The sequence below is a fragment of the Lagopus leucura genome, unplaced genomic scaffold, assembly GCF_019238085.1.
Source record: "Lagopus leucura isolate 7727_CA_CO unplaced genomic scaffold, USGS_WTPT01 Super-Scaffold_100004, whole genome shotgun sequence".
Lineage (NCBI taxonomy): Eukaryota > Metazoa > Chordata > Aves > Galliformes > Phasianidae > Lagopus > Lagopus leucura.
This window is the reverse complement of record NW_024962264.1, coordinates 12106113-12116555: the sequence shown is the minus strand read 5'-3', so window position 1 is coordinate 12116555 and position 10443 is coordinate 12106113. Positions and strand designations below refer to the sequence as shown.

Genomic DNA, 10443 nt, shown 5'->3' with positions numbered 1-10443 from the left:
GCATGTATGAAGAATGGGGATATTTGAAAAATCTCTGCTCTGAACAGATTTTCAGCCTTAGTGTTCTCAAATGCATTGCTCCCTCAGCTCTAAATATTATGTGCAGTTTGAAATAAAGCAATGGTTTACTGCCAATGATTGCTGCTAGGGTGTTACTGATACACCTAGGATATGAAACACTAAATCAAACTTCACATTCATTTCTATGAAAAAGATGATTTTCATATCCTGACACGTTTTGCTCTGAGACTAAGCTTGTTATTTATTAGGGTTCACTCTGTAGTTCTTAGAAACAGCACAATGTTGCTATTGTGATTGCTCTTCTCACTAGAATCATGATGGCATTTGCTCGTCACACAGAGCAGTTTAAATCACAGAAAGAATTCACAATGCAGTTAAACAACTTGGTAGCAAACGTAGCCCACAAATAATCATAGCTTACTTGCATTTAAGCTTTACAGATGTACTTCTTTACTCCAGTTTCTCTACCCTCTATGCCAAAGACAACAGATTAAAAATTTGTGTCATATTTAGTCTTCAAAAGCAGTATTTTCAATAGGCAGTAATGGTTCATTATTTGAAAATATGACCATAATGAAAACTAGAGTATAAAATACTTGGAAGTTCATATGATAAAAATGAACTATGGAAAAAAATGGGTTGGAAGGAATCTTGGGAGCTGATCTTGTCCAACATCCTTCTCAAAGCAGAATCAACTTCAAAGCTGGACGAGGCATCTCAGGACCTCTGTGATCAAACTGAGCTTACTCACTAAACTTTCTGAAGCTTCAAATGATAAAATGCAGCTTGCATCTACAACACCCCCTCAATATGGATGCATTTAGATTTATAATTCCTACCCACACTGTTAGTATCAGCACAAGCAGTAGTTTTTATTTATTGCTAACCACTTTGCAGATCCTAATTCCAATTGCTCATAACAAGTAGAGAAACTATAAAATATTTCCACACCAAGTGGTTTCTTCACTTTTGTTTTAAAATACTAACTTGAGCTGAATTAGCTCAGATGTTTCTAAAAGCAAACACAGGAACAGTCTTTCTGGTGAAAATCCTAGCATCCTTCCAGAACTTTGCTGTCAGAACAAGAAGCTGTGTCAAAGAACCCTGTCCAGTTTCTGTGCAGGACCACTAATGTTTTATTAGAAGGTGAACTTCATAAAAACTGTTATTGAACGTGCTTGGCATAGACTTGCTATCCCTTGACAGATCCCATCTATAAGTATACCAGCCCAACAAAAATGAACTTTTTGATAAAAATAAGCTGCCCTCACAAGGACCTGGAGCTGCTAACTACTGTGCATACTCCATCAGGGTGTCCACTGAGAACAAGCTCCAGCTGTGTGCTAGATCAGGACCTGAGCCTGGGTGCCTAGCCCTGGTAACGAGTGGAAGAAGGACTAAGTACAGGGAGCAACTGAGAAGTTGCTGTCTGCATGGGAACTGCTGAATCACTGCCTAAACCTCTGATTGATCGCCTGAGGCAACCAAAGAGTCAGCCCTGGGAGCACAGGTGAAGGCAATTCACCTGTGCTGCCGGAAGGGTTGAAGCCTGGCTCCACCTCTCCTAGACCCATTTAAGAGCTGACTACGAGTGGGGAAGTATCTTTTCTGGAGATTACTCTTCTGGAGTTTTGCAGGGATCCCAGGGGCATAGGTAGGCTTTCTCTCTATTCTCTTTCTGTTATTATAATCTGCTTAGCCAAATTCTTTTGTTTGTTTCGTGGTTATAACTTTGTTATATTCATTGACTATGCTGTTAGATGGCAGGTCACAGACACATAAAGGGAGACGATGCCATGAGCTGGGGATTAGCATATGGCTGTGGAAAGAAAGGGAGGAGTCTAGGGCAGGAGTCCAGGGACTGTTGCTGTTGGGATTAGAAATGAGTAAACCACACATTGGGAAGCTGCAGAGGGTGGAAAGGATGAAATGAGTGAGGAGTCGTGGCCTGGCCAACTAGGGAGATCGTGAGGAGAGCAAGCACAAAGAGAGGAACAAACTAGGAAAAGATAAAGAAGGCAAAGTTATCTGCTCGGCAGCTTCTCTACAGTGCTTATCATCATAGTTTAAGTGACTGGGAAGTTATTGGTGACTTCATTTACATGACTCTGTGTTGATGCTAACAACGCTTAAACATGGAAGTATAAATAAAGGAGAAACAAAGGTCCAGAGTTTCTACTACTTTTCGTATTTGAATCATGCTTTTGATTTGCTTAGAGTGTTAACAACTACATATCATGTTATGCATTTGAAGTTCATTGGGGATGTGTCTGCTTGTATGTCTGCAGACCATGGTCAAGTGTTTTTAAAATGAGGAACACCAAACTACAAAGAATGTGTGGGGAAAAAAAAAAAAAGTGGTTTAATCAACCAGCCAGTGTCCTGTCAGAGCTCACTTAGCTGAGGCTTGCAGCACCCAAAACTTTTTACTGCACATTCCCTTCCAGTTGGATATCCTAGAAAAATCTTCCAGGAGGTGGTTTAGAAGAAATTTCTCAAGAAAGAAGAGTAATTTAGAAAGGTGTGAGAAGGATGAGACAGCAGGAAATACTATTAGTATGTTGCTGAGTGTCCTTAGTTTCCCCCACTGCTATGGTATCTCACCACTTCAGCTCATCGGCATTTCTAACTTCCTCCAGGACAGGCAGGACCCAAGAGCTCTTAAATGCATCTGCCCTGCTCCCCCCAGCACAGACACTGAGCTGTCCAGAATAAATCTCCCAAGAGATGTTTTCTTCTCTAGCCCACAATTAAATGACTTCTTCTTTGCCATTTCTTCCTGTTTATGCGTTCCTCCTCGCCTGTGAATGGGCTCACTGGCTGAAGTGTCATGCATTGCTGCCTGGGATGGCACCCCTCCTTCCCTCCCTCTTTACGGTTACTGCCTTAACATTTCCCCTGTGTATCCTAATGAGCATGTTGCCAGCTTTTGGCTTCAGGTCACTTTCTCCAGCTTAAACCCTCCTTAAAACAGTTATGTAACTTTGTACATGGTAGAGTATAAAAGCATTTAATGTTGAAAGCTGTTTTTAAGGTTTATTTTGTTAAGCTTGATGAGATTTTTTTTGTACTCCACTGAGTGAAGTTTCAGTAGACAAATGCAACACAAGGGTTTAGAATGAGATAGTTCAGACTACACAGTCAGCATCTTAGGTTGATAGGTGAGGCAAACTACCTTGCACCTGCTCTGTGTGTAGGTTAACTCCAGTGTTCAGGCATTAGCTTGAATGCAAACAAAATGTGTTTGCTCAGTTTGGTTTGAACATGTCCAGCGTCAATCGCCTGATAGCCTACATGATACCATGACATTTATAATTTTGTTGATTCTTAGTGCTAAGATAAATCTTAATATCCTCCCTTTCAGGTGGAGCAAATGTGTGCAAATGCAGAGGGGGGAGGTGGAGAAAACAGATGCAAAAGCAGTATTTCTTTGTATTCTCGTATGTTCATTTTGAGCTCAGTTAAAATGATTTTATTTACTCTTGGGCTTCTTATTAAGAATTTGCTTTCAGGAAACATTTTGTTAATTTCTCACTCTTTAAGGCACAAAACTATTTGCCTGAACAATGGTACCAAGACCACGAAATCCATCACTTTTGACAAACATTTTGCTGGGATCAAGTGTCAGCAGCCATTGTCCATTGCCGGTAGGGTCAGTCCCTTGCAGACCACCCAGAGCTGTCCCCAGTGCTCACTGTACCCACAGAGCACAACTCCGATGTCAGTTCCTGTAAAAAGTTTGCATGACAGCTCACAGATTCGGATACGTCACTTCTTGGCGTGTATCTGTCAAATTATTTGGCAGCTCTCTCCATATGAATTGTAGAAGTTTAGCTGCAAAAATTTCCAGATCAAAGCTGTCAATCACTAGGCAATTCCCACAAGGACACGCAGAAGGACCTGGCTGGGAAATTATCTGAAGCTGCAATAATCTATAAGGCTTGCTAAAGGAAAAAAAAGCAATACTTCCCAAATTACGTGGTTCAAAGTTCAATTACTGTTTTTCTCTGTACAATTTAAGACAGTGAGCTACCATAGTCCCATGATCTGGAAGCAAAGTCAGAAAGTGAAATGCAGTTCATCTATTTCCTTGGCATTCCCTCCCTTTTCAATTAAATATGCTTTTCTTTTCTTTTCCGTTATTCTGTGGAGGCAGTAAACCTCAGTCTAAATGAGCATTTACATGAAAATCAGAGCTCTCCAAGGCATCCACTGAAACTCCTTTAATACAATGTTCACTTTAATTTGATTTTCTGTCTTGCCTATGGGAGAGTCTCAATCACGTTTGGTATGATTTATGATAGTACTCACCCCTATCCTGCAGGGGTCATTCCCTTTCCTAAAACCACCTCATTTTGACCATTTGATTTGAAGCAAGAATTCCTTTTACCAGTAAACAGATCAGTAACCAACGTTGTCCGCAGATGACGGTAAGCACGATCCAGTTTTTATTAGGGTCTCTCAAATGTCAAAAAGCTCACTTTAATCTCCAAAAAATTTAATCTGTTCACATCGCTTGCAACCTCTTGGTTGTCTCCTTCATAAAGGTTGTTTCCTTGGGCTCAAGGAGTAATTTCTTCCACCATATCTTGTGAGGAAGCCAGCTCCATCATACTTACTTCAAGCAAACTTTCCCTTTCCAAACCCAAGTGAATCTGGGTATCGTGTTCTGTGACTCTCATTATCTGATTTTGCCACTTCAAAACTGAAAATTACACAAAGGGTAGGATACAAGCACCTTCTTAAAGGTATTTAATCTTGCTCTCATTATATCTACTTATGTTTACTTTATTAAAATAATCTGTCACATACTTCCGAAGCCATCTCTCAAAGCAACACGTTTCAAAGAGGATTCACTGAGTAAATATACTGCTGAAACTATTGTAACAGCAAAGCAGCTAGAGTTATGTATGTGCAGATTTACTAAGCTTTTATCCATCACAGAACGATGGGCAACAAAGTAAAAACTGAAGTTAGTAGCAGAAGAGTGCAATTCAATTCTTTTTCTTTCTATTGTTGATATATCCTATGCCAAAGCACTACCACAATTGATGTCCTCTTTGACCCAAAATAAAGTGTTTTCTTCATCTCTGGTCTGATCTTCTGTCCATGCATATATCCTCATCTGTGCACTGTATTACATGAAAACGTGTAGAATTTGTACATATGTTCAGTAAACAGCTGGCCGTGTTTGGATGTTTATTTTCCGCTTGGTTATGAATATGTGGTTGTGCGCTTGCTGATCAGCTATATATTTGATAGAAAAATGGTTGTCTATTGGTCAGTTTATATCTCCAGGATCTTGGGTTTTGAATTTTATGAAATTCTTCTTTCTTGCAATCTGAAGCTTTCAGCAAGCCGTTATTTATCTCCTCAGCCAACTTATTTCCTTTATTCACTTATTTCAGCCTGGAGTCTTAAAGTCGTGGGAAAGCCCAAACGATTTGTTTGCCCCCTTCTGAGGAACTTCTTGAGCTTCATTTTAGAATGCAATTGACAGAAGTTCAACTCAATTTTCTTCTTTTCTTGCTTCTGAAAGTGTATCTTTACAAGAAAGATAACACACTTTGCAAGCAGTGTAGAGGCAGCTGATCTATCTCCAGAAACCAGGTAAGAGACCAAAAATATGGTACCTCTTGAGTTAAATTATCATGTAAATTAAATTAATGGGCATATCTGTGATCTAGGTACTGCGACTTGTTTTACTTGCTTTTAGAGTGGCTATAGTCCAGTTGCGCACAAAGAATTTGTATTTGCACATGGCTTCCAAGGGCTGTGCAGCTTCAGACAACCATATTTTTAAAGATAACACAGAAAGCCACAAGGAAAGCCCGCCAGGCACTGGGACAGAGTAGGCTTTGTGGCCACACGGGCTTGAGCAGTTTGCTTCAGGGGGCATTCCCATAGATGATGCACGCACACTGTCAGCTTGAGAGTTTCATCAGCAGAAATCTCCTGCAATAGGCAGGAAATCCTGCTCATCTGCTGCAAAGGGCCCAGAGATGCTGGCAACCTGTCGGATGAGCCATGCATCAGAGATGCTGTCCTACCACCTGTGAGAGACAAAGCATGCTGACTCCTCCTTCCCAGGGCTTTTGGCTGCTTCCCTCTGGATGGCGGAGCTCAGCAGACATGCTGCTGGTCACTGACTCACTTGTCAGCCTCTGCAGGTAAACAGTGAGAGACCTTGAGGTACGTCAAGCCCAAATTGCAGTCAAATACTAGTGATACAGCCATCTGTACCACCACCGTCACGCAGAGAAATGAATGCTCACATGTGACAGTGCCAGCTGACTTAGGCTAATACTAAGAGGAAAATTCAGAGAAGTGGTATCTCCCAGTTCTCTGGATCTCTCATTTTTCTGGTCACTGTCCAACACACTGCAAAATCTAATCCACCAGAGCTGTAGGATTTACCCAATACTTTGATAAACTTTCAAGCCTAACTGGAAGACTTTCATCCTGCTATTTCATGCTCCTAAAATGTGTTTTTTTGGTTGTTTTTTTTTTTTTGTTTTTTTTTTGTTTTGTTTTGGTTTGGTTTTTTTTTTTTTTTTTCACTTTTTACCATCCTAATGAAGTGAAGCTTCTTGTCTCCAGATGTGTCTGCAGCCCTGATAGCACAAGGCACCCTAATGGGATCCGTGCCCAAACTTAGGTGCTCTGTGACCCTGTGCTGTTGCCTTACAGTGACTTTCACTGTGTCTTCCATTGCTTTTATCAAAAGCATTTCTGGTATTAAGCTTTTCTTGTGATGTGCAACGCTTTGAACGGTATCTATTTCATGTTATAGCTATAGGACAGATCTCTTTTTTTTTTTTTTTCTCATGGAAAACCCACAGTCTCTGAAAAGAAGATACTCATTCACTTGAATCTGAAGATAATGTCAAAATATTATTAAATTTAAATCCAACAAGTAAAAATAGCAGGGATGCACAGCAATAAGTGGAATCAGATTTAATATTATGTTCTTGCAATCCCTGGAGCAACATAATTATGTGGCCACTGCTGCATCAAACAAGGAATAGCCACTGAACACACTTGAAGCCATACACTGTCATTTACAGATGATCTTTGGCAAAGATTTACGATGTGCATCTGTAGCCTTCCCTTTCTTTTTCAGTTTTACAGAAGTGCAAAGAGCTGGAGAAAGAGGCAAAGGAGGATAGAGGAGATACGTTGCTCTGGTTTTGACTGACTGTTTTACGTTTCACCTCAAACTAAGGTTTCTTTGAACAGCTCTTTGGATTGGTCTACAATAAGAGTGTCATGTCTTATTCCTTACCAAGGTCACTGGGACACAGTTTGGAAGAGCTTCCAATCTTCTATCCTATTTTGACGACTGCTGTTCTCAACCCTCTTGTATCCCTGGAGGTTTGGTCCTAGCTCACACCCCATAAAAACTTCACCCACCCCAGATACAAAGCTTTGTCTCACAGCTGACTCTGTAGGTGCTGTACATGAGGAGGCCTCACAGGGAGAGGGACAAGCTGGAAACCAAATAGATTCCTGCCCTCTTGGCCAGGATGCTGAGTCCTTTCACGTCAGTGTAGAGAGGTGAGACACCAGCACAGGCTGCCCAGAGAAGCTGTGGAGGCTTCATCCCTGGAGGGGCTGGGACCTCCTTATATTGTCTTTACCAGCATGGAAACCATCCTGCCAAGTTTCATGCACTCTGTAAAGGTGCATACTGTTTTATACTATTGCTACTTCAACTCTAAATTGCTTATATATTTTCTGTATTTTATATACACATTTTCTGGATTATGTAGCAGCAAATCAATTTTCATTAACCCTCAAACATAGATGTCCTCTTCGTATTGCTGTGTTCCTATCAATTTGAATTACCTGTAATCCCTTCTTCCTCATTTTCTTTTTACAGAGTATGAAACCAGACTGGGTAAACTTGAACTCAGTACCTTTTTTGTATGTACAACAGGAGGTCACATAACCTCTTTGATGAAGTATTCCAGTAATTTATGGATTCAGATATGTCTTGCCTATCTCACTTAATCTCTTGGATCTGTCTTCTTTATTTTAATCAGAACTTGCATGGGAAAGTACTTTAGCATGTTTTGACCTATTACGTCTTCAGTCCTGCAAATCTTTCTGGCACATTTGATTAAAATGGATCAATTAAAGAGGACACTTTGCCATTCCATGACATAAACTCCTCACTTTTGGTCCCATTACTTATTCAACTTCCCAAGAGTCGTGGCACCATTAGAGGGTTTTTTTTTCTGTAATCAAACTGTGATGATCTTTTTCACAATGGTGCAATTATCTACTCCTTTCTGGTTTCACCTCGACAAGCTCAGTGAGTCATAGACCTTTACATCGACTGCATCTACGCCCACTGATGATCAACAAGGAGTGACAATCTCTCGGACTCATTTACTCTCCACACTAGGTTTGCAAGGAAGCTTAGAACTAGACACCCTTCAGCACAGGCTCTGCAGTAAAAATGTTTGCTTTATTTATTCACTTTCTCTGACTGTCAGCAAAGAAGGTCTATTCCCTTCTGTCCTAACAGTGTAAACCATATTACAATCACCATTGCTGCAATAATATTGAAGTAGTGTAAACGCTACAAATGCTACTCAGTATGACTAAACATGTGAGTATATTTTTACGTGTTTCTTTTCATTTATACGTTTTATACATTCTTCTTACAGGAAAGAGCAATGCTCAGGGCCTGAAAAGTGAAGCTCATCTGCAGGACTCATATCACAATAACAGCTGTCCTTTGCCAAGAAGAGAACTAAAGAAACTCGATGGAAAAAAAAAATCAGTACCTCATCTTATATTAGAAAGTAGTGATGTCTTCACTACACAAAAAAAAATTCAGATAGGCTTTCTTTTTCAATTTTAAGTCATGCGTAGAAGACAAAACTGAAACATGCTGGTTGGCTAAACTCTTTGTCATTCCTGCCATGGACCAACTTTGATTCTTAAATAAACAAGATTTCCTCTGAGTCTTGGCTGATCTTCTTTTAGAAGTCTTGAGTGGGGTGCATAATTTTGACTCTATCACAGTCTAGCCAGAGCTATGAGTGTGATGCAAAATAAAGAAAAACATTTAAAACTACTTTCATTTGGCTCTGTTCCTGCCTCTTCTGTGCTTGCTTTCCGTGTGTATATGAAGGTCTGAATTTTGTTGTTGGAATTACTCACAAAAAGCAGAGTTCAAAGTGGCAATCTCAAGAACAGCATGCGCAGAAGCCAAAATGTAAATGTGCATGTACAAGAATTCATGCCAGAAATTCTTGCACATTCGTGGAATGCGCTTCTTCTGACCAGGCTTGAGCAGGCAAGGTAATGTCAGCTTTTGGTGGCTGCTGCTAATCTGTAAGGCAGAAAGCCCTAACAACGTGAGTTTTCTACATTCATTTCAATACTGAATGCATTCAAACAGATCCTGGTGTGTTTCTCTTGCCCAGACAACAACCAAATGTGTTTTTTATCCATATGTCATTTGTGCTCATGTAACCAGCTTGGGAAGGCAATGGCTGAAGAGGAAACCTGCTCCTGTGACAAAAGGCAGTGGGCTGGGATTTGGGAAATACCTAGTATGGCTTTGCCGTAGCCTCCTGAGATGATCTCAGACAGATCCTTCATTACTCCACTCCTGCCTATTAAATTAGCTCTCCTGAGCTCAGAATATATCTGCATGGCTGCTGCAGAAGCCAGCATTGTATAAGCACAGATGCATTGGCAGCATTGCTTCTTGAAACCAACCTGGGCAACTGTCAGGCTCACAAAAGAGAATAAGCCATAGCCATGCAGCTGTATTGGTAAGGGTGCTTCTTCTCACAGGAGAGTCACTTAGTTTGTTTGCTAATGCTAGGGACTGGTAGAGGCTAACCTGCTGAACATGTCAAAATTTGTGCCATGCTGGAACCCTCTCTGACTTGTGGGTCAGGTATCAGAGAGGACAATGAGAAAACTGCAGTGCATCACCCTGGATTACCAGAATACTAGTCTAGGCCCAAAGAATCATAGAATCATAGAATTGCTCAAGTTGGAAAAGACATTAAAGATCATAGAGTCCAACCGCAACCTAACCATGCTACCCTAACTCTAACAACCCACCACTAAATTATGTCTCTGAGCACCACATCTGAACAGCTTTTGAACACATCCAGGGATGGTGACTCAACTACCTCCCTGGGGAACTTATTCCAGTTCTTAGCCCCCCTTTCTGTAAAGAAGTGTTTCCTGATATCCAACCTAAACTTCCCCTGGCATAACTTGGGGCCATTTCTCCTCGTCCTGTTACCTGTCACCAGTAAGAAGAGATCAACACCGCTCTTGCTGCAAGCACCTTTCAGGTATTTGAAGAGAGCAATAAGGTCTTCTCTCAGCCTCCTTTTCCCTAGACTCAACAGTCCCAGTTCTTTCAATTTCTCCTTGTAGGCATAT

The 10443-nt window shown here is 40.8% G+C and overlaps 1 long non-coding RNA gene across 1 annotated transcript; it reads left to right on the top strand.

The window, feature by feature from the left end:
• Positions 1 to 1639: 1639 nt before the first annotated feature.
• On the top strand, positions 1640 to 8996 carry LOC122180453. Its single transcript, XR_006179084.1, has 3 exons — positions 1640 to 1675; positions 5430 to 5631; positions 8697 to 8996. It is a non-coding gene; the product is annotated as an uncharacterized LOC122180453 (long non-coding RNA).
• Positions 8997 to 10443: the final 1447 nt, after the last annotated feature.